This window comes from Eublepharis macularius, chromosome 8 (assembly GCF_028583425.1).
Source record: "Eublepharis macularius isolate TG4126 chromosome 8, MPM_Emac_v1.0, whole genome shotgun sequence".
Classification (NCBI taxonomy): domain Eukaryota; kingdom Metazoa; phylum Chordata; class Lepidosauria; order Squamata; family Eublepharidae; genus Eublepharis; species Eublepharis macularius.
Window position 1 is genome coordinate 69,251,855 of NC_072797.1, and position 24,252 is coordinate 69,276,106.

At 46.0% G+C, this 24,252-nt stretch overlaps 1 protein-coding gene across 1 annotated transcript in view; it reads right to left on the reverse strand.

The window, feature by feature from the left end:
• The window catches only part of MCC (MCC regulator of WNT signaling pathway), a 301,701-nt gene that overhangs the window by 270,606 nt on the left and 6,843 nt on the right, over positions 1 to 24,252 (reverse strand). The gene's annotated exons all lie outside the window — the stretch shown is intronic.

Below are 24,252 nucleotides of genomic sequence, written 5' to 3' on the forward strand. Positions count from 1 at the left end.
ATATCGGACTTTGTTTGGGCAGGCAAGAAGCCTCGAGTGAAAATGAAAGTATTACAAGACGCAAAAGAGAGAGGGGGAATGCAACTGCCCAATCTAAGACTCTACTACGATGCAATCTGTTTTGTGTGGCTGAAAGACTGGATGACGCTCAAAAACCGCAAACTACTGGCCTTAGAAGGATATAAAAAAATATTTGGATGGCATGCATATCTGTGGTATGACAAAGTAAAAGCAGACTCTATGTTTCTACACCATTACATTCGGAGAAGCCTCTTCACAATTTGGAAGAAGTATAGAGATTACATACAGGAAGGAATTCCCTCCTGGGTGGTTCCTTATGAAGTAATAGATCCGAGAACTGTCGATAATGAACAACAGTGTTTAACATATAAGGAGATAACACGAATAGAATTTTCCAAACTAAGAATAAAGACGCAAGACGAGTTGTCTCCAAGCTATGATTGGTTTCAATATAGACAGATTAGAGATCTCTATAACTCGGACTGTGTGAAAGGAGGGGTAAGAATGGAGAATTCGGAATTAGAGGAGGTAATTTTACAAGAGGATAAAAAGGAAATCTCTAAGACTTATAAAGTGTTGCTAAAATGGTACACAGAAGATGAGACAGGTAAAGTGCAAATGGTGAAGTGGGCTATAAACTTTAATAAAGAAATAACAATGGAGGCGTGGGAATACTTGTGGAAGAATACATTGAAGATCACGACATGCACTAACATTAAAGAGAACGTTTATAAAATGATTTATCGCTGGTATTTGACACCAAAGAAAATTGTGTTAGGGAATTTGAACATGTCTAATAAATGCTGGAAATGTAAAAAGCATGAAGGATCGTTGTACCACATGTGGTGGACTTGTGAGGTAGCTAGGCAGTACTGGGGGGAAATAATAAGAGTGATAAGTGAGATTTTACAATTTCAAGTTAATAAGAACCCAGAACTCCTGCTACTGAACTTGGGAATGGAGGATATTCCGGCACAATACAGGACATTGTTATTTTACATGACAGCAGCGGCTAGACTGTTGTATGCGCAAAAGTGGAAAGTACAAGAAGTGCCAACTATCGAGGACTGGATTTACAAATTGCTGTACATGGCGGAAATGGACAAAATGACAAGGAAACTGAGAGACCTTGATCCAGGACAGTTTAACATGGATTGGGAAAAGTTGAAGCAATATTTGGTGAAAAAATGGGAGGTGGGAGGAGAACTGTGGCAGTTTGAAAATTACTGAAATACAACAAAAGAAGAGGGAAGTGACTTTACCGAAGGGAGGAGAGTTAAATGAGAAATTCTAAGCAAATATTTTATTTGACTACTATACATAGTACTAAGTAATAGAGGTGTTACTATAAGAATTATAAGGATAGAAATTAACTAATTTTATTTCTGGCAGATAATTGTATAATGGAGAAATTATATAACTAAGATAGAATGAATATAAGATAGAAGGAAGTAAAGAGCAACATATAGAGTATGAGTTAAATTGATTGACTTACAGTGAATGTATACAATGCTTATAGAAGTACTTAAAGTTATGCAGAATAAGGGACAAATTGTTTGCCCCATATTGACGAGACAAGAATGAAATAAGATAGAATATGGAGTACAAAAGTAGACAAATGACTGTTATTATTAAAGAATATATGCCAGGAATGTAACATTTAGTCGATAAGTTAAGTGGGAAAGGGAATAGAGATAGCACTGTGTTATAATAGAAGCTTAGAAGAGAGTGAAAGTATATGCTTAATAGAATAAAATAAGTTTGAAATGAGTAGGGGGAAAAACGGATAAGGGGTTGGAAAACTGTTGGAAGTCAACAAAAGGGGGGGAAAGGGAGGGGGTTAGAACTGGAATATTTAAAGGAAATTGATTGTAATAGATATTATAGAGATTTCTAATCCAATAAAAAAAATTTTTAAAAAGGATGTTTTCGCCTTCTGTACCAAGTTTGGATTGTGAAAAATGGTATGAATTCTTTTGGGCAGTGTGAATCTAACTGCTAGGAGGGAAAGTACCAGTGGGAAAATTATAAGTTTAGCATGATCCTTCCGGGAACAAAAGACTGGGTGTGTCTGATGGCTGTGTCTGGGGAGGTTGATGAGTTTATTCTAAAGGTGTTTGCCAGGTAGATACTTCCGTGCATTAGGACTATTATTAGTCCTAATCAATGAAACACTGAGAATCCTAAGTGGGGAGAATAGTAGAGTCCAGTAGCACCTTTAAGACTAACCAACTTTACAGTAGCATAAGCTTTTGAGAACCACAGTGCTCTTTGTCATGCATCTTACAAAGAGGTTCTTGAAAGCTTATGCTACTATAAAGTTGGTTAGTCTTAAAGGTGCTACTGGACTCTTTACTATTTTGCGACTACAGACTAACACGGCTAACTCCTCTGGATCTAAGTGGGGAGACGACTTGCTTTCAAACAGGCCTTTCCCACAAAATGGGCTACTTCCCTATTCACATGTGGGAGACCTTCAGGGTGCTGGAATTTTACAGGAACCCCAGCTCTGATGCTTTGTGTGTGCTCCAAACTTTGGGAGAGACCAAAGTGTACACAGTGTCATATTGGGGTCTACTTAGTAGGCTACACTTTCAGATACATAAAGTGTTTTCTTAGTTGACAAATAAGTACACACCAACAAAGAACATACATCTGATAAAGGGAGCTCCAGTCCATGAAAGCTTCTGCCATAATATACATACTAGCCTTCAAATACTTGTTTTTGTCTTTCAAAGATCTGCTTTGGGTTCAATTCTTTTTAAAAAAAAGTTTGTCAGAAAATATCTCCTGACCACCAACATTCTACCATTTTAAGTGCCAAAGTACACTTCATTTCAATCCTCTATACACCAAAACTAACACTGTTCATTCATCCTTTAAAATGTCAATAATTTGTTTGTGTAACAGAATGTATCAATAGATTTCCTAGGTATCTGGTTCACTCAATTCCCATTAACTTGCCAGTTTAGTGACAGAGAAATTACTTTGAATGCACATATAGACACTTTGAACGTGGGGGAATAAATGGTAATTTCAGTAGTTCAAGAAGTCAGATTTTATTTAGGACAACTTGAACAAGAGAACTCAGTTAAAGATTTCAAAATTGCAAGACAGTTTAACATAGGCCCATTCTGCATGGCACACTTTAAGCCAGCATGTCTGAGTATTCACACTGATCTGCACTGAATCAGCTTGGATTCTTGGCATTCTGCCCTGCACAACCTCAAGGCAATCTGGTGTCTGGTTTCTTATTTCAGACAAGTTGAGATGTGTCTGTTTGAAGCCACCTTTTGTGGGGACTGGATCCAACGTCACTTTTTAAAATTTCAGTGCATGTATTGTAACATTGCAATGTTGGACCCAGTGCGTCCACCATCCCCCTCCTTCTCCCTGTCCCTGTATTTGCTGATTGGGCAGTCCCATGCAGAACATTTTTTTTTGTGAACTCTGGAGAGGCAGTTGGTGGCAGAGTTCTGGGGGGAACCTACAAAGTACTCTTCACACTTGCTCCACTAGCTTCTAGAAAATTGCTCTGGCGTGGTCTGAATTGTCTGCCTAATACAAAATGCCAGAGAATGTTGCCAGAGCAAAATGTTCAAATGCTGCTGCCCCCCAAAACAGCATTCTTACTGGCCTCTTCACATCACATGAGCGTGTTCTGGGATGGGGAAGGCAGATTGAGATGAGTCTCCCACCCCCATTTCCAAAACACAGTGAAAATGGGCCACAGTTGTAAATAAAGGAAATAAAAAAGTAAATCCAAGAAGTGATCAGCGGGGAATGTGGATTAACATTAGGGAATGAGACAGACATTATGCTTAGAGGGATAAAATGCATGAATGTCTAACAGCATTGCAATTCTCTCCTAATTAAAAAAAAAGGAGGGGAGGGGAATGGCTGTTCAGTTGTTTGGGGCTTGTTTCAGGCTTCTCCTAATGCCAAAGAGGAAAAAAGATTAAAATGTGTGAGGAGAACTGGGGAGGGAGAGGTTTCCATAGCGGTTTGAGAAACAATGCTGCAGCATTACGATGCTTCACTCAAAAAATAAAAGAAACAACTAGAAATATGCACATGACAGCCACAATTTCCATAAGCCAGCAGAACTTTCAGAAGCTGCCATCGTCATGAAAATATGGCAATTGCCTGTACATGGATTTCTCTCACAGAGGAAAGCTTTTTGTTAGACAGCAGACTCCCCTGGGAACAATATAGCGGGAGGGTCAACTGTGGAAAAGTACAATCATCACTCTCTTCCATCTGCAAAAATTCCTCGTGGGATCCAATACCTAGGCTAGCCATGAGCATCACACATGTTCCCAATATTAAAGGAAATCAGCCATCATAGACCCCGTGCTATGGAATCCAAATTCCAGTTTTGTTAAAACAGTGAAGGTCTATGGCACTCTCAAAGCATAACAAACTCAATGCAGAACTTCTGTAAGCAATACAACATAATTAGAAGTCCAGTGACTTCAACAGGGTTACACTGGAGAAACTTTGCTATAGTTGCACTTTAAGACACGTACGCTTCTGGAATTTCTATTAAATTATCAAAGTTGAGTGTTAGCTGACACTTTGTTCATTTTAACGATTCAAAATGGTATGTTTAACACAACACAATGAAGAAATCCATTTTTAAACTGTCTATTCATTCAGATTAGGAACAGTCCAATTTTGGGCAAACACAGGACTTCTCGAAACAAGTATAGTACTACCAGTATGTACTTAATCTGTTATTCTTTAGCTGTTATTTTGTCAGTTTTAAAGTTTGCTTCTAGAACATGCTAAATTAAGTTTAATTTGGCACAACTTGACAATTTAACTACAAGATAATTACTAACAAGAATTAAGATTTCAGGGAGTTCCAATTAATGATTCTAATTATAGTTAACTTACAATAGTTTAATGCTCTAAAATTCTTGCCACTATTACTGAGATTATACAAATACACTTTGCATAATTTACAAATTTAGTTTCAAATAAATTTATTGGCAGGAATGATGTGTTAAATATTCTCATTAAATTGAACCACACAAAATAAAAATTTAGTGTTAGAATAAAGTCACTCATCAGCAGATATATTCTGCACTTCCACAGCTGATTACAGCAGATGTAAATGAACACTCTCAGCAAGAGAAAGGTATCTTGCAGGTATTCATGTGGAAATTATTTTTTTTCTCCCAAGATAAATTTGTCAGACTTGCCTGGGCAATTCTGACACCACTCATCCTGTACATAATACTCAATTAAGTGTGCTCTGACTTCAATTTACTCCCTAGCCCATACTTATGGAAAAATTAGAAGGGGTGGGAACAGACGGTTTCATCAGAATTCTTCACATTTTATTACACTCTCCCCCTTCTTTTTAAATCATGGAAAACCCCTGTCCCATCCCCTTCATTTATTCCTAGAAATGCAGAATTGCTGGGAAAACCTGAAATATATACAATACTTTTTTCCTTATCAAACCTAAACTTATTTTACCACTTTAACAGTACTAAATACATAATTTATAACTGACCAACTATAACTATACCATATGGCATATTTACAGATAAGTAAAGACACTTCAGTTCTCTACAAGGAAAACAGTGAATATATTCCATACCAAAACAAACAAGAGAGCATTGCAAATCATGTCACTCCATGATCCCTCAGTTCATGTCTTAGTTTTTGCCGCCTAAGAGACAAGAAAAAAAAAACATTGAAAACAATGACTTTAAAGGAAGGGAAATGTTTCTGATCACTGGCCTAGCAATAGTTTGTGATGAAGCTCCCATCCCTGTTTTCGAGCCTGTATAGCAGACAAACAATTATACTCCCGTCCTGACCTGAAAGGAGCAGTAAAATCTATATAGAGAGTATTGCCCTACATATATCTAAGGTGTGAAGGGTCCTCTCTGCTTCTGACATAGGTATCGGGAAGAACACTGAGAGTATCAACTCTTAGGAGACATAAAACTTAGATACCACTTCAGGAAGAAATTCTAGACTTGGTCAAAGTGCCACCTTATCTGGATGAACGTTTATAAAAGGTGGGTCCATTCTCAATGTCACTAGTTCACTTACAACATCTGGCTAACTAATAACCATCAAGGATGTCACCTTACATGACAGGAATTTCAAAGGACAGGTAGCTAGGGTTTCAAAGGGTCATAATTTAGATAAAACTATTGTGGTGCTACAGATTTCCCTGGTGAATATATACTATAGACACCCTAAAGGAACTACATATTATAGAGACACTTAAACAACTTTAACGTGTACTGCGAAGAGTGTGTTTTGTCATCTACTGGGACATGAAATGTGGATATGGCTGCCAAGTGGACCCTAATAGAAGTATCAAATAGACCTTCTTGCTTAAGGTTCAGGAAGTATTCCAGAACCAAGGCTATTGGGCAATTATGGGGATTAAGGTCATTATGTCTTACCCAATTCACAAATCTCTTCCATTTCCTATCATACAATAATTTGGTGTTGGATTTTCTAGCATTCAACAGGACTTCTGCCACCCTTTAAGGAAAACCTATTTCTAAGGGGAGATTAACCATACTGTGGGTATCAGTCTGGGTATATTGTGATGTTTCAGTTCTCTAAACAGCAACAAATCCACTGGCAAATAGGGAACAGGTGGTTGGATAGGAGTAGTAACTGTTGGAATCACAGCTGACGTGCCCAAAATGGTGCTATTAGAATGGATCTGGTTTTTTCTGCCTGTATCTTGTTGACCAAGTGTGGGACTAGGGACGGGAAGAGCCAGAAGAGGAATCCTGTCCATTTAATTCGAAAGGCATAGCCAATGGACCCTGAATCATTTCCTCCTCTGGTGCAAAACATGGGTGCCTTGCCATTTTCTTCGGTAGCTAAGAGGTCTATCTCTGGAAACCCCCACTGGTTGAAAACTTGCTGTATGTAGTACTCATGCAGTGACCACTTGTGAGTGGTAGATCCCAATCTGCTCCGTTTGTCTGCCATGATTATTTGACATGTGGCAATATGAACAGCCTGGAGGGATATCCCATGTTGTGCAGCCCTCTCCCAAATCAAGAGTTTCTTTGCACAGGGTCCTTGATGCCATGCCCCTTGTTCAAACAGAACATAGCAGCGCAATTGTTTGTGTATATATGGACTTCTTGGATTTTTGTGGTATCTGTGAGAGAGCTAAGTGCATAATGTATAACATGCAGTTCTAGTATGCTGATGTGTAATTGCTTTTCCCTCCCTAACCAGGTACCATGGAAAAGATACATTAGCAGTAGGCACCTCAATTCTCCATTGATGCGTCTGTGGTAATAGTTGTCAGGGCTTGTCGCTGCTGCCGCTGGGTGGGGCGCCGGCTGGGCCGGACCTGACGTCAGAGGGGCACCAGGGATGCTGCAGGACCCTGCTCTGTGGAAGGAGGGGCGGTATACATCACCCTGACTCCCACTCAATCCACTCGCTGGCCTGCTCAACCTGGCCTGCTTACCCTCTGCGTCCTCCATCATCTCCTCCTCCCAGAACTCTCCTCCAAGCCTCCATTCTTGCACTACTCTGCTCTCACTCCACGCCATCACTCCTTACTCACACCCACCCCCTCAGAGCTCTTCCTAGCCACCTTATATAGGGCTTCCTTTCCCCGCCCCGCCCTCCTTCTAGGCTTGTTCACTCTTCTGACTTGGCCCAGCTGTGCCTTCCCTCAGGTGTCTCCCTTCTACCACTAATCCCGTCTTGGCTTCCTTGCCTTGCTGGCAGGGTGGGGTTGAATGCAAGCCATCCCCAGCTGAGGTCTCCTTGGCCTTGCTCACGAGGAGCTGCCCCAGTAGGCCTTTGAACTGCTGAGCTTGCCGGGCCTTGCTCACGAGGAACTGCCCCAGCCGGCTTCTGTGCTGCTGAGCTTGCCTGGCCTTACTCGCAAGGAATTGCCCTGGCCAGCTTCTGGGCTGCCCGCTCATTGATGCTGGGCGGGGCTACCCATCTCCGCCCCCAGGATGCCTGTGGCAGCTCCACCTGGAGGGGCTTGGCTTCTGGCAACTCCTGAGCCAGGCTGCTGTCCTCTAGCCGGGGTGTGGCTCTGGGCTGTAGTGGCTGCTTCTCCTCCTTGGCTGGTAAGGGCTCTGTTTGGGCTCCTGCTGGGTCCCTCTTCCCCCTGACTTGGTCCTTTGCCTCTGTCCTGCTTAGCACCCTGTCTTCCCCCTGGAGGGTGGGACTGGCTGGTCTCTCCCTGCTCCCTCCAGCCCTCTGAGGCTTTGGCCTTTCGCCCCTTCCCCCTGGAGTGGGCAGGTTCTGGACCTGGTTGCTGGCTGGGGTCGTAGGGCCACTGCCTCCTGGTTGCCTCCCACTGCTCCCTCCTGGCAAGTCTGGGGGCTGGAACTCAGACCCCGGACACCCCCCCCCCGCTTAGCTTTGAGTTGTGGGGGTCAGGGTCAGTCTCGAACATGTGGAACATGAAGTCCGCGTCCACATGCTGCGCCCCCTTGCGGTACTTAATGGTGAACCGGAAGGGGAGGAGGGAGAGGTACAACTGTAGCACACGAGGGTTGTGCGCCTTCATGCGGTGGAGCCACTGCAGGGGTGCATGGTCCGTTAGTAGGACAAAGGGATTATTGGCCAGGTAGTACTGCAGGGCCCCCACAGCCCACTTGACCGCTAGGGCCTCCCGCTCCACGGTTGCGTAGCGCTTCTCTGCGGGCTGCAACTTCCGACTCAGGAAGAGAATGGGGTCGTCCACCCCATCCCGTTCCTGAGTCAGGACCGCTCCAAGGCCGGTGTCAGAAGCATCTGTGGCCAGCGTGAAGGGTTGGTCAAAGTCCGGGTTCCACAGGGCTGCGGCGTTAGAGAGGGCTGTCCGCAGGTCCTTGTAAGCTTCTTCTAGTGCTGGGGTCCACCGGACTTGGTTGGGCAGCCCCTTCTTTAAGCAGTCCGTCAGGGGGGCGGCTCGGGAGGCGAAGTGGGGGATGAACCGCCCGTAATACCCCAGCAGTCCCAGGAAACGTCGGACCTGCTTCTTGGTCCATGGCTGTGGGGCATCGGCTATCGAGGCCACCTTGTCTGGTGGTGGGCGAACCCGGCCTCCCCTGACCACAAAGCCCAGGTAGTGGAGTTCCTGGAACCCCAGGTGGCTCTTCTTTGGGTTAGTCCGTAGTCCGGCTCGCTGGAGGGCCAGACAGCTTCCAAGTGTTGGAGGTGGGTGGGCCAGTCCGGGCTGAAGATGACGACGTCATCTATGTATGCCATTGCGTACGCCCGGCACTCTCCCAGCACTTGGTCCACCAGCCGCTGAAATGTGGCGGCCGCCCAATGGAGACCAAACGGCATCTTCTTGAACTGGAAGAGGCCTCGTGGGGTGGCAAAGGCTATCTTCTCCCGATCTTCTGGCCGTACGGGCACTTGCCAGTAGCCCTTCGTCAAGTCTAGGGCCAACAGGTAGCGGGCGGACCCTAGGTGGTCTACCAGCACATCTGCTCGGGGCATGGAATATGCATCGAACTGGGCCACCTTATTCAGCTCGCGACAGTCTATGCAAAATCGGGTGGTCCCATCCGGCTTGGGTACCAAGACTATCTGGCTCCTCCAAGCGCTTCGCGAGGGTTCGATTACCCCAAGCCTGAGCATCTCGTCGGTCTCCTTCTCCACTGCCTCCCACCGCTTCCTGGGGAAGGGGCGCCAGGTCGGGATGGCATGTTGGATCAGGCTCGTGCTACCTGGCCTGCAGGTGAAGACCCCGGGAACCTGGGCCCAGAGGTCTTGTAGCTGGGCCCTCTGAGCTGGGTCGAGCTGGGGGTCCACCTTGGACTCCTCGAACTCCGGGGCGTTGGTGGTCCATGGCAGCACACTGTCAGGGAGCTCTAATGGGTTCTCGGCCACGCCGCACTCCTCTCCTGGGTGCTCGTGCCACTGCTTCAGGAGGTTCACATGCAGGGTCTTCTGCCGACGCCGGCCAACCCCACACTGGACTTCGTAGGTGGTGGGGCCCAGCACCCTTTGAACCTGGTAGGGACCCCTCCATGGGTCCCCTTCCTCTCTTGGGAACACTGAGTGGTGCACCAGGACCTTCTCTCCAGCCTGGAACGTCCTCATCCGCACGCCCCGGTCATAGGCAGCCTTTTGCTTTGACTGGGTGCGAGTCAGTCTGCGATTCACCTCTGCTTGGGACTGTTGCACCCGGTCACGGAGCTGGCTCACGTACTCCTGTATGGGGGGCGCGGGGCTGCTGGCCTGGGGCCCCCAGCATTCTGTCAGCCGGGAGAGCATCCCCTGTGGCTTGCGCCCATATAGCAGCTCGAATGGGCTGAAGCCAATGGAGGCCTGCGTGGTCTCCCGGAGGGCGAACATGAGAGGGTCGATGTACAGGTCCCACTGGTGAGGCTTGTCCCGCGTCATCTTCTTCAGGGCCTCCTTGACGGTCTGGTTCAGCCGCTCTGCCAAACCGTCTGTGGTACGCCGAGGTGAACACCTGCCGGATCCCCAAATTCCGGCAGAGTTGGCGCATGGCTGTGGCACGGAACGGGCCCCCCCGATCCGTCAAAATTTCATCCGGCAGCCCCACCAGCGCAAAAAACTTGGACAGGGCCTGGACCATCCCCGGAGTCTGCATGGCCTTCAGCAGGATGACCTCGGGGAACCGCGTGGCATAGTCCACAATCACCAGGGCAAAGCGGTGGCCCCGGGGTGTGCATGGTAGCGGTCTGATAAGTCCATTGCGATGCGTTGGAAGGGCGTCTCCATGACGGGCAGCGGGGAGAGGGGGGCCTTCGGCGGGTGGCGGGCTGCCACCCGCTGACAGGTGGGACACGAGCGGCAGTGGGCCTTCACGTCTGCATTCACGGAGGGCCAGAAGAATTGCTCAAGGACCTTCCTCAGGGTCTTGTGGTGCCCCAGGTGCCCAGCCCAAGCGTGCTCATGGGCCGTGCGGAGGACTTCCGCCCGATAGGCTGCTGGCACAAGTAGTTGGTGGACCTCTCCATGGCCATTCGGGGCACGGGCCAGGCGGACCCACACACCCCCTTGCTTCTCGATGTGAGGAAGCCGATGAGACCTCCGCTCATCCCGCACTAGCTCCTCCTCACGGGCTGCTGTATTTCACAAGCGCTGCAAGGACTCATCTGCCCCTTGGGCATCGCGGAATGGGCGGTCTGCCGGAGGTCCAGCTGGGCCTTCAGCCCGTGGATCGGCCCCTGGTATGACAGAGGGACCCTCATCTGGGTCGGCGGCCTCCTCTACTTGCAGAACTGGGGCAACTTGTGGGTTTGCCAACCCCTCCGCTGCCTCCCTGAGTAGCCTGTAGAACTCCGGGGCATCTCTTCCCAGCAGCATTGGGTGGGGCAAGTGGGCTACCTTGACGACCTCTATGCGGCGGTGCGCCCCCAGGTATTCCACTGTGACCCAGACCGCAGGATACGGCAGGGTGCGGCCCATCACATCTGTCACTGGGATCCAGCGGTGCACTGGGTTAGCGGCTGGGACGAGTTGGGTGTGGATCGCCGAGACTGCGCTCCCTGAGTCCAACAGGGCCTGTAGGTGCTGCCGTCCTATCTTCACAGTGGCACATAGACTCTGCATCCCCCTGCCAGCTGAGTCGGCTGGCGGGTTGATTTCCCAAGCCAACACACATACCAGTGGTGAGGAGGCTGTGGGGGCGCAGGCTTGCATCTGCTGCTCCACTGCCTGCGCTAGCACCTCCAGCTTCCTCCACATTCCATCCAGGTGTTCCTCCAGCCACAGTCTGATCACCGCTGGGGCTGCGGCATTGGGATACATCCCTTCGACTGGCGCCTGCTGCGGAACGACCTTCTTCGTACGGGCCACCAACTTGTCAGGGCTTGTCGCTGCCGCCGCTGGGTGGGGCGCCAGCTGGGCCGGACCTGACGTCAGAGGGGCACCAGGGATGCTGCAGGACCCTGCTCTGTGGAAGGAGGGGCGGTATACATCACCCTGACTCCCTCTCAATCCACTCGCTGGCCTGCTCAACCTGGCCTGCTTACCCTCTGCGTCCTCCATCATCTCCTCCTCCCAGAACTCTCCTCCAAGCACTACTCCGCTCTCTCTCCACGCCATCACTCCTTACTCACACCCACCCCCTCAGAGCTCTTCCTAGCCACCTTATATAGGGCTTCCTTTCCCCGCCCCGCCCTCCTTCTAGGCTTGTTCACTCTTCTGACTTGGCCCAGCTGTGCCTTCCCTCAGGTGTCTCCCTTCTACCACTAATCCCTTCTTGGCTTCCTTGCCTTGCTGGCAGGGTGGGGTTGAATGCGAGCCATCCCCAGCTGAGGTCTCCTTGGCCTTGCTCACGAGGAGCTGCCCCAGTAGGCCTTTGAACTGCTGAGCTTGCCTGGCCTTGCTCACGAGGAACTGCCCCAGCCGGCTTCTGTGCTGCTGAGCTTGCCTGGCCTTGCTCGCGAGGAACTGCCCTGGCCAGCTTCTGGGCTGCCCGCTCATTGATGCTGGGCGAGGCTACCCATCTCCGCCCGCAGGATGCCTGTGGCAGCTCCACCTGGAGGGGCTTGGCTCCTGGCAACTCCTGAGCCAGGCTGCTGTCTTCTAGCCGGGGTGTGGCTCTGGGCTGTAGTGGCTGCTTCTCCTCCTTGGCTGGTAAGGGCTCTGTTTGGGCTGCTGCTGGGTCCCTCTTCCCCCTGCCTTGGCCCTTTTTCCTCTGTCCTGCTTAGCCCTCTCTCTTCCCCCTGGAGGGTGGGACTGGCTGGTCTCTCCCTGCTCCCTCCAGCCCTCTGAGGCTTTGGCCTTTCGCCCCTTCCCCCTGGAGTGGGCAGGTTCTGGACCTGGTTGCTGGCTGGGGTCGTAGGGCCACTGCCTCCCGGTTGCCTCCCACTGCTCCCTCCTGGCAAGTCTGGGGGCTGGGACTCAGACCCCGGACAATTGTCACTTCAAACCTGGGGAGCCAAATTCCACTCCTCTGAAGAGGTGAGTGTCCAAGAGCCAGCAGTCAAGAGACTTAACGACCACTGTCAGAATGAGATATTTTCTACTCTGCGAATACACTGTAGGTTTATGAACTGACAAGAACCACATCTGAAGTTGTCTCACTGAAGACTTGTGAAGAGTGTTACAGCTAAGGATTGCTGCCATTAGGCCCAATAACATCTCAGTTTTTGAAGATGGGTAACCGTGTTAGTCTGTAGCAGTAGAAAAGATACCTGAAGAAGTGAGCTGTGACTCACAATAGCTCATATCCTATCACAAATTATGTTAGTCTTATAGGTGGTACTGGATTCTTGTTCTTCTACTGTCTCAGTTTTTAACGCTGATTGGAATCTGCCTGTTGACACAGAGCACACTGCCTATTGAGACAGAGTAACTTTCTTGCTCTATCAAGGAGAAGAAAAAATTTATTCTGTGAGGTGTTCAGGAATGCCTCTATAATAAAACCCTTTTAGAGGGAACCAAGTTCAATTAACAGACATTAACCATCCAATCTAGCCCCTCACACACTTCTAGTATCAATGTGATACGGTCATGCAAAGCTTCTCTGGACTGTACTGAAAGCAGCCAATCATCCAGGTATGGGTAAACTGAGCACCCATGAGTTCTCAAGAAAGCTACCACCACTGTGATGCGTTTAGTGCAAACCTTTGCAGTACTTTGCAGTATTGCAGTACCTTGCCTTTAGGTTTGGGTTCAGTGGAGGAAATGTCAAGGGACTCAACCCATCTGTATCATTTGCTCTGTATATAAATGGAGATTGTATGTTGGTGAAACTGGTTCCCAGTCTCTTACTGGCTGATTGGGAGACAGGTGTGATGGGGTGCTGGGGCTCTAATCCGGGGTGCCTAGTTCATCTCCAACTCTGAGAGGTGTAACACCATCACAATTGCAGGATATGGTATGGTTTGCATTGATGCCACTGTGATCGTGCTGGGTTCAGCATGGATCAAACTGACTCCAGTCAGTATACCTTTCCCCAATCAGAGTTGTATGTAGGAGGCACGTAGTGAGGATACCAGGTGGAGCATTTGTGAGTCCAAGTTGTAGTGCCGTTACCTTTGATTCTTTGGCATTGGTTCTGGGTGGGGCTGCACCAGCTCTCCCTCCTCCTCCGAAGAATAAATCAATGGCTTCTTAGAATGAGTTGATATCATGCAAGGAATCTGAGTGATTTTCAGGTTTCCTGCTCCTGGGTGTTGGGCTGCAGAACGAAGGGGTTCAGCCTTTTGTTTAGAGGAGTGCTTCAGTTTTGACTTCACCCTTTACTTGGGGGTGCATGTGTGGAGATTTCCTGCTTGAGCTCACCCATTCTTGGAGACCTTGATCTCTCATAGGTCAGATCTGATTCCAAGCCTGATAGTGTTGGGCTAAAAGATAGGGCTCTTCACGTCAATTCAGAAGGTTCCCTATATCTGCAGCGTCGTCAGATCTGGTTCAGAGCCATCAGATCCAACAGTACCAGGGTGCTCAGATCCCAAGGTGCATAAGTGCTTCCTGTCTGACCGATCTACAAGCTCCACCAAGGCAAGAGGGGGTAACTGGGATTCTCCACCAATGTTTACAGGGATTATTCCCTTAGAGAACTCTCAAAATAAAGCCAGCCAGATGTTCAACCAAAAAGGTTTTTTTTCATTAAAAGAGAAATAAAAGGGCAAACATACAAACACACACAGCACACACAAGAGGCTAATTAAGAGGAAATTGGGGGAGAAAGCAATTTCAGGGAAGGCTATAGTTTACCAGTCTTGAAAATAAAGGTCCATGGAGGCAACAGCAAAATGACCAGCATTTCACAGAGAAAAGACCCAAATGGATTTGGGGGTATATGTATGGATCGAACAGTGGTTAGGGAGTCCAGATAGAAGTCAAAACGCTTCCTGGGGCAAGTTGCAGAGGAGTTAGCCGTGTTAGTCTGTAGTAGCAAAATCAAAAAGAGTCCAGTAGCACCTTTAAGACTAACCAACTTTATTGTAGCATAAGCTTTCGAGAATCACAGTTCTCTTCGTCAGATGCATGGAGAGCAAGAAGAAACTGGTCAGATATATAGGTGGAGAGGGGAGGGAGAAGTAGATGCAAACAGTAGCTTCTGATATGGAGATCAGTTTGCTTCTGTTAAGGAAATCAGTTACTTCTGATAATGAGATAACCATTCATAGTCTCTATTCAATCCCAGCTTGACTGAGCCAAATTTACATATGAATTCCAATTGAGCAGCTTCCCGTTGGATTTTGTTTTTGAAAGGTTTCTGTTGAACTACAGTGACCTTTAAGTCTTTGATGGAATGTCCTGGTAGATTGAAGTGTTCTCCCACTAGTTTCTGGACGTTGCCATTTCTAATGTCAGATTTGTGTCCATTTATTCTTTTGCGTAGAGGTTGGCTGGTTTGTCCAATGTACAGAGCAGATGGACATTGTTGGCACATGAGGGCATATATCACATTGGAGGATGAGCAGTTGTAAGAGCCAGAGACAGTGTAGTTGATGCCACTGGGTCCTGTAATTGTATTTCCTGGGTAGATATGAGGGCAGAGGTGGCATCTGGGTCTGTTGCAGGGCCTGGTACCTGTGCTGGTGACTCTGCTAGCCGATTCATGATTGTAAGTGAGAAGTTGTTTCAGGTTGGGGGGCTGTCTGTAGGCAAGGAGAGGTCTTCCACCCAGGGCTTCTGAGAGAGGGGCATCGTTTTCCAGGATAGGTTGTAGATCACTGATGATACGTTGGATCCCTTGCAGATTCGGTTAAGAGCCTAGGGGTTATACTGGATCCAGTGCTACTACTAGAAAAACAAGTTAAGGCAGCCACAAAAAATGCTTTCTACAATCTCACTCTAGTTTGGAAGATGGCTTCTTACCTCAACACTGCCAACCTGGATCCATGCTATGGTTAACATCAAGACTTGACAATTGTAAAACACTATACATAGTGTTACCTGAATAGTCTCCTTGCGAGTAAATAGAGTGGAGGAATTAGCAAGCAAGGAAGACAGTTATGCGAGAGGCCGGTAACTACGGGATCTTTCTCACCAATAATTTACGGAGTCCTTTCCCAAGGATACACACATGAAGCCGGTGTTCTTAATTAAAGGACAATTTTTATTCAAGGGACAAATGCATACACACAAGGTTGCATGTAAACACACAAAAGGCCCAGGAAAAGCAGTGGTGAAGGTGGAATAGATTTGAGGGATTGCAAGGCGATAATTACCTATTTGGAGAGCAGGGAAGTCCGCAGAGGGAGAGCTTCAAACGCCAGCATTCTCGGCCAGGAGAACAAGAGGCTTAGGGCAAACCTCAAGGGAACAGCGCTTTGGATCCAGTAAGCATGTATACTTTGAATGGGGCAGGAGCACTGCCTTTATAGGGTAAAACGTGCCCTGAGGTGAGGGAGGCCACCAAGCTGTTAGAACAAAGACTCTAATGGCCTGTTCCTGGGACCAACAAAATATTTCATTACCTTGATTGTCAGCTGCCAGAGCGTGTGAAAGAGCACTGCACAAAGGGGTAGTTTGTTAGTGAAGTCCACCAGAGCTAAGTTGATGAATTTAGTTGGGGAATGTTCCTTCCCAGGAACGAACTGTAAATCCTTACGAATGCCATTTGATTAGCTCAATCAAGGACAGGAGATCTCATCACAGAAGGAGGGAAAGGAATGTGTTAAGTGGGGATGACTCTGCGAGACCTTTGTTGCACTGGACTCCTCCCAGAGCTGCAGAGACTACAAATCCAATCACCACTGATCACACCGCATTTCTATGCGGCATTCCATTCATGCCTGGGTCTCCCGGGCGGGACTCAGCAACTGTTAGCTGGCAATCCTCTGGCTGCAATACAAGCTGCCATTTTAAATCCCGAGGCCTGGTGCGCAGCCATGTTAAAATGGCTATTAAAAATGATGGAGGCTGGGCCGACTGCTTACAATTGGTGTCCCATCTAAGTTAACTAGAAGACTCCAATTGGTGCAAAATGCTGCAACACGACTGTTATCATGAGCGAGCAGGAGCATGAACATCACAAGCATTCTGCAGTCACTCTATTGGCTAACTCTCAGTTACCGTGCTCAGGTCAAGGTATTGGTCATCACATACAAAGCTCTTCACGGCCTTGATCCAGCATACCTACAGGACTGCCTCTCTCCCTATGTTCCTCCATGTGAACTTCACTCGTCTGAACAGGATCTCCTGCAGGTGCCACCCTGCACATGGGCGAAATTAACAGCAGCACGTGCACAGGCTTTCCCTGTCATGGTCCCTACCCTGTGGATTGGCCTGCCTGAGCAGGTCAGGAAAGCCTCAACTATCCCAGCTCTCTGCAAAACCATATTATTCAAAAAAGCTTTTGTATTGAAGGGAGGTGTCTCAGATGCTCCGCTAATGACTTAGGGACCATAGACTTCACCAATAGACTTCACCACTATGTTGCCTTATGTAATATCAGTTGCTTTAAATATGTGCTCCTATGTCAGCCCTAGAATTACTTACGTTTTGTTTCAGCATTTCTTCAACTCTGTATTGTATTCTTGCTAATGTTATGTCTTTGTAAACTTCTATTTACTCTATGGCATTGTTTATGAAATTGTCCTTGATACTGACACTACTAATCTCACACTGTGTAATCTGCCTTGAGTCTCAGTGAGAAAGGCAGACCATAAAAAAAAAGGCAGACCATAAATTACATACATACATAAATGGTGCTTAATTACCCTGTGAGTACTGGCTGGGAAAATCTACCAGATTTGATGAATAGTGTTAGTGTTTAATCAGGGTAAAGAGGTGTGGGGAAGTGAGGCTGGGCATGGATGAGGCCGGGCATATCAAACAACACTTTCCTCATGTGGTTTGATATGGATGAGATTAGCCAGGAGTTCTTGGAAGACCCATTCTCCTAAATTAAGCATCTCTCCGGTGTGTGGAGGGGGCCATTAGTCAGTCGGCTGCTTTGACTCCCCTTGGGAAATATTTTTCTAGGCTCTTACCCGGCTGGCGTCTATTTTGTTTCATTTCATGCCAGGCAATGCCTTGCGCTTCTGACATGTGAAGTAGACAGTTTATGATTTCATATCTATAAACTGCCTCATCTATAAACTGCCTCTAAATGAGAGAAGAGATCTGACTGCTAACACTTCCTCCTAACAATTTCAAAAAGACATCACCACACAATTCCAAACAAACAGACAGCTGTAACACAAAATTCTGCACGTAGGTTCATTTTTTAAATACTCTTCTGCATCCTCTATAATTAACATGACCTGGCTTTCTAATTACAGTCCTTATCTAGTACATACATACATGATCTGATAATGCACTTAAGGCTTACAATGCTTTACAGAAAACTCAGGGAAAGCAATTCTGTATATCTGTGAAACTAATTATGATGCAAAATAGAACAGTACTTTCTGATAACAATACTTCAAAATGAAACCCTGTGCCAGAGAATGGATGAAAAATGAGCACGAACTCCATTTATTCAAGTTCTGTTACATCCTATATGATAGGTTTATAGGGGGGCCTAACAAGTGTTCACACCCCCAAATCATTTTAAAACCCATTTAATAATAACAGCTATATATTTTTTAAACAACAACCCATGTTAAACAGGGCAAGGTATTCAGAGAGTCCAATTCAAACCCTCTTTATGGAAGGCAGAAACACAGGGCCAAACTACATGAGACATTTTAAAATGAGCCAGGTCTGGGTTTCCCAGGCCTGACTTGTTTCCACAAGTGTCTGTAGGGAGGAGAGGCTTCTGCCATAGCTTTATATTGTTTTCCATGCTGACAGAGCCTTGGAGGACATTATTTGGCCTGTTAAGGGAAGCTGAAGATGCAGTGAATTCTGCACATTCAGCGCCAAAGTGGAGCAAATAATGTCTCCAAAGACTATTCCAGATTTGGGAAAGGATGGGTGAGGGGGGGGGGGTCAGAAGACCCTCAACCCCATCCCGTGCACTGATTCTGGGCTTAAACAGAACCCTGTGGTGCTTTTAAAAAAACAAGTTCCCTGCAGTTGCTGCATGGCTGTAAGGAAGAGGGAATGAGTTAAAAATGATCATTTCTAGTTTGAGCCAAAAAAGGAGTCCAGTAGCACCTTTAAGACTAACCAGGAAAATTCTACCTACTACCCAAAATCCATAAACCGGGTAACACAGGACGCCCCATCGTCTCAGGAAGAGACACTATCACGGTAGGAGTCTCAGGATACATGGACTCTATCCTCAGGCCCTATGCCACCAGCACACCCAGCTATTTACGGGACACCACTGACTTCCTCAGGAAAATACAGTCCATTGACAACCTACCTGATGACACCATCCTAGCAACCATGGATGTGGAGGCTTTATACACCAATATCCCACATGCGGATGGACTGCAAGCCATACGGAATATTATCCTGGACAAAACCACAGCACACCTCGCCACTGAACTTTGTCACTTCATATTCACTCACAATTACTTCGAATTTGGTGACAACTTATATCTACAGATTAATGGCACAGCCATGGGCACACGCATGGCACCACAATATGCTAACATATTCATGGCGGACTTGGAACAACGCTTCCTCAGCTCCCATCCACTGGAACCACTACTATACTTAAGATTCCTGGATGACATCTTCATCATTTGGACCCATGGGAAGGAAGCTCTTGAGAGATTTCATCAAGACTTCAATAACTTTCACCCTACTATCAACCTAAGCCTGGACCACTCTACACAACAGGTACACTTCCTGGACACCACTGTACAACTACATAATGGACGAATAAATACCACCTTATACCGGAAACCAACAGACTGATACTCATATCTACATGCCTCCAGCTACCACCCTAAACATACCACTCGGTCTATTGTCTACAGCCAAGCCTTACGTTACAACCGTATCTGCTCCAATGCTCTCGACCGAGACTCACACTTAAGAGATTTACAACAAGCATTTTTGGGACTACAGTACCCACCAAATGAAGTGAAGAAACAAATCAACAGGGCCAGACTAGTACCCAGAAATAGCCTGCTCCAGGACAAGCCTAAAGGAACTAACAACAGAACACCACTGGTTGTCACCTATAGTTCCCAGCTCAAACCCATCCAACGTATCATCAGTGAGCTACAACCCATCCTGGAAAATGATACCTCTCTCTCAGAAGCCCTGGGTGGAAGACCTTTCCTTGCCTACAGACAGCCCCCCAACCTTAAACGACTTCTCACTCACAACCATGAATCGGCCAGCAGAGTCACCGGCACAGGTACCAGGCCCTGCAACAGACCCAGATGCCAGCTCTGCCCCTATATCTACCCAGGGAATACAATTACAGGACCCAATGGCATCAACTACACTGTCTCTGGCTCTTACAGCTGCTCATCCTCCAATCTGATACATGCCCTCATGTGCCAACAATGTCCTTCTGCTCTGTACATTGGACAAACCAGCCAACCTCTACGCAAAAGAATAAATGGACACAAATCTGACATTAGAAATGGAAACGTCCAGAAACCAGTGGGAGAACACTTCAATCTACCAGGACATTCCATCAAAGACTTAAAGGTCACTGTAGTTCAACAGAAACCTTTCAAAAACAAAATCCAACGGGAGGCTGCTGAACTAGAATCCATATGCAAATTTGACTCTGTCAAGCTGGGACTGAATAGGGACTATGAATGGTTATCACATTACCACAGGTAACAGATTTCCTTTACAGAGGTGGGGTCTGGGGGAGCTCAGTGGTACCTGGCGTGGGCTTTCGGGAACCACAGATCTCTTTGTCAGATGCATCTGGCAGGGAGAGCTGTGGTTATCGAAGGCCCATACTGCATTGGAATTGGATGGTCTAGCTGTTTGGCTTCTACAAACTAACAGGGCAAACTCCTTTGAAGCCAACTGATACACACACCAAAAGGAGATGTTTACATATACTAGCAAAGGAATGTTTTGATTGCTCCCTCCCCCTCCCCCCCTAATTGCCTCTTCCCTCTCTTGCTCTTCTGTGTTTGACCAGTCTCTGTATCAGGCATCTGACGAAGAGAACTTGATTCTCGAAAGCTTATGCTAAAATAAAATTGGTTAGTCTTAAAGGTGCTACTGGACTCTTTTTGATTTTGCTACCACAGACTAACACGGCTAACTTCTCTGCAGCCAAAAAAGGAACCTCCAGATGACAGAGGAAAAGCATGGTCAGCTTTGTTTAAAGGGATATATCACAGCAAAAGGCAACATAAGGGATTCCATGTTTCACATATCTCCTTATATCCTGATGATGTGAAAAAGTTGAGTAAGGTTTTGGGTTACGTATATACAATAAAAATAGCTTAACTGATACCTTTGAGCAGGAAATGATCATATCCCATGTTGACCAAACAGCCTTTAAATCAAATTTTGTATGTTAAGAAACATCTTTTCTAACTCATTCTATAAAAATCTCAGTGACTTGGTCCAACAGAATATTTCATAAACATAGGGGGAGGCGCAGTTTTTGCTAATCCCCCCCCCTCCGGCTTCAAACCTGGAACTCTCTCCTTATAATGTTTCTGTGGGTCCCCAACCTGCCAGAGGCAGAAGTTTGGGGAACATTTGTGGCTGCAGTGGGAGAGATGAGGCAAGGAAGCCATGCTTCATTGATGGAAATCCCTTCCATTGGCTTCAAGCCAGTTTTTTTTTCCCAGGAACAATCTATTTTTAAACAGTAGTCTGTGAAGAAAGTGCCTCTTTCTGATTCAAACTGTAGCCATGTTCTTAAAACTTTGGTCAAGGCTCAGAGGCCTTCCTGAGAAACCTGCTTGAGAAAGTTGCAGAACTTACAGAAGCTCTTGGGACACACTGACCTTGGCGATAGGATAATGCACTTGCTGTTCGCTCGTTAGCGCTGTAGAACCTCCACGGTACAGTTTTTTGAGCCAATTAACATTCTTGAACAATCAGCATATTTTGCACCTGTGAGAGAGGGGGTGGTGCCAAAAGCTGCAGCTTTCGTCTCACTCCTGTCTTCTCATGTACGCACCTAGCACTGGTGACATCAGCTTTGGGGCTCCTGGGTGGCTAACAGGCCTGAGCCGCTTCAGTTCCCAAAAGGCATATAATAGCTTACCAACAAGAAGCTTTACGCTTTTAGTTTGGTTTCAGTAATACAAGCTGTAACCTTCCTACAGCTTCATTCCTGGCTCTGATTCCGTAAGACTGAACTTCCTATGCAACCATCTTTCTGCTCTGCGGTGATGAACAACTGAAGTCTTGTGTGCCTCTCTGAAAGAGACTCTGATATTTGCACTTTGCCTAACTTCTGTTTGCCTTCTGGAATACCATGGCATGCATTAGTTAGAACTTACATGCTATAGGTTTTGTTATTTTATCCCCACAAGTGTGTCTTGTCTGTTTTGAATATCCTTGCACCTTAAATAAATAATTGTATTTTTACTTCTGTTGTGGTTCTTAACTATGAAACCTCAAAATCACGATCCCTCTGTTGAACCCATTTTGTGAAACCCTTGGAACACCTACTAAGTAAAACGTTGTGCTAAGAACTCTACTTGAAAGCCAACCTTGAAAGGTAGACCCTCTGTTTTACTTCCCTGATAGGCTTGGAGATTTGTCTTTTTACTCCAGTGCCTAGGGATAGACAAAAGGACTGGTGATAGCTACCAGGGCAATTGTGAGAACAGTCTCTAATTGCCAGTTTGTTTAAGTTTTGTCTAGAAGGATTGTCGAGCTCTGTGCGTGCTCTCCCTGCTTGAGATAGAGGAGGTGGTGCAGGGAACCCTTGAGAAGGGAGGCAGCCCTGGGGTCTCTAGCCTCCTACCTTGATACAGTCTTACCACTTTATTTTTTTAAATTATTTTTTATTAAAATTAAACAAGTATAACATACAAACCAACAAACCAACAACAAACATCTTACAGCTGAATAGTGTTTAAAAAAAACCAACTATTTTGATACAGGAGGAGAATCGAAAAGAAGGAAACAAAGATATACTGATCGTCAGTTCTTTTAAAATTACTGTATAAAACCTTCAGAGTAAGTTATTGCTTGAAGTATTTTTGATTTGGGTTGGATATTGTACTTATCAACATATTCAAAGAACGGTAGCCATTTTTCCATAAATTTAGAGCTTACAGGAAACTGTCCCGCTAAATAAAGATCATTATAAGTTTTTTCCAATATAAAATGATTCCAAATTTTTTCAAACCAAGAATCTACAGTGGGTGCTTTTTCTTTTTTCCATTCCAGCGCAATCTCATTCTTTGCCACAACAAAAAGTGTCGCAATCAGCTCTTTTCTGATCTTTGGAATAGCTAAGTCCTCCCATTGACTTAGAAAGATAATTTTTGGATCTAGAGGCACCCCATACCCTGTGATTTCTCTAATTGCATTAACGACCTCCTCCCAAATTTTTTTTATAAATTTGCATTCCCACCAACAATGGGCAAACGTGCCCAACTCTTCACATTTTTTCCAACATTGTGGGGATGCTGACGGAAAAATGTGAGATAGTTTCTTCGGTGTGAGGTACCATCTATGGATGATCTTAAATGTTTGCAACTTGGTTTGAATAACATTTGATTTAGATATATCTGAGGTCCATATCTTCTTCCACATCCTTAAGGACTGATCTACGTTGCAGTCTTTGGCCCAGCTGGATTGACAGGGTAATTGTATTTTATTCAGTGTATTCAGTAAGATAGTATAAATTATAGATATCATTCCTTTTTTCTGTGATGTATATGAGCGTATAACCTGTTCAAACTCTGACAAGGGAGTTTTCATTATTGTTTTCAGATCTATTTGATCAGCCATATTTTTAAGCTGCAAATATCTAAACCAAAGCAATTTTTGATTTAATTTATCTTCTAGTTCCGCTTTCCCCAAAAGGCCTAAGTTTGAGGCTATGTCGGTTAGTCTAGTTGTCTTAGCTTGTTGTAACATTAAAGTAAATGATGGGTCTTGGCCTGAGAGAAACCATGACTGATTAATAAAAGCAGAAAATCTAGATTTTCCTGGAACAATTTTGTCCTTATACTTGTCCCACACCTGCAGGATTGATAGCAAAAACATTTTATTGTTAATACTTTTGGGTCTATTTATTTGTTTATTCCATATTAAATCACTGAAGAAAAATTTAGCCAACAAAGAGTGGGAGAGGATGACCCATTCCGGACTGTTATGTACAGTTATGAGTTGTAATAGATTTAGTAATCTTATTGCTGCTTGATATAAATTAAGATCTGGGTAACTAAAACCACCATCTACAGTTTTCCGTCTCAAAGTGGGGTATGAGATTCTTGGGTGTTTATTTTGCCACAAGAACCTACTGAGCATAGTTTGCCA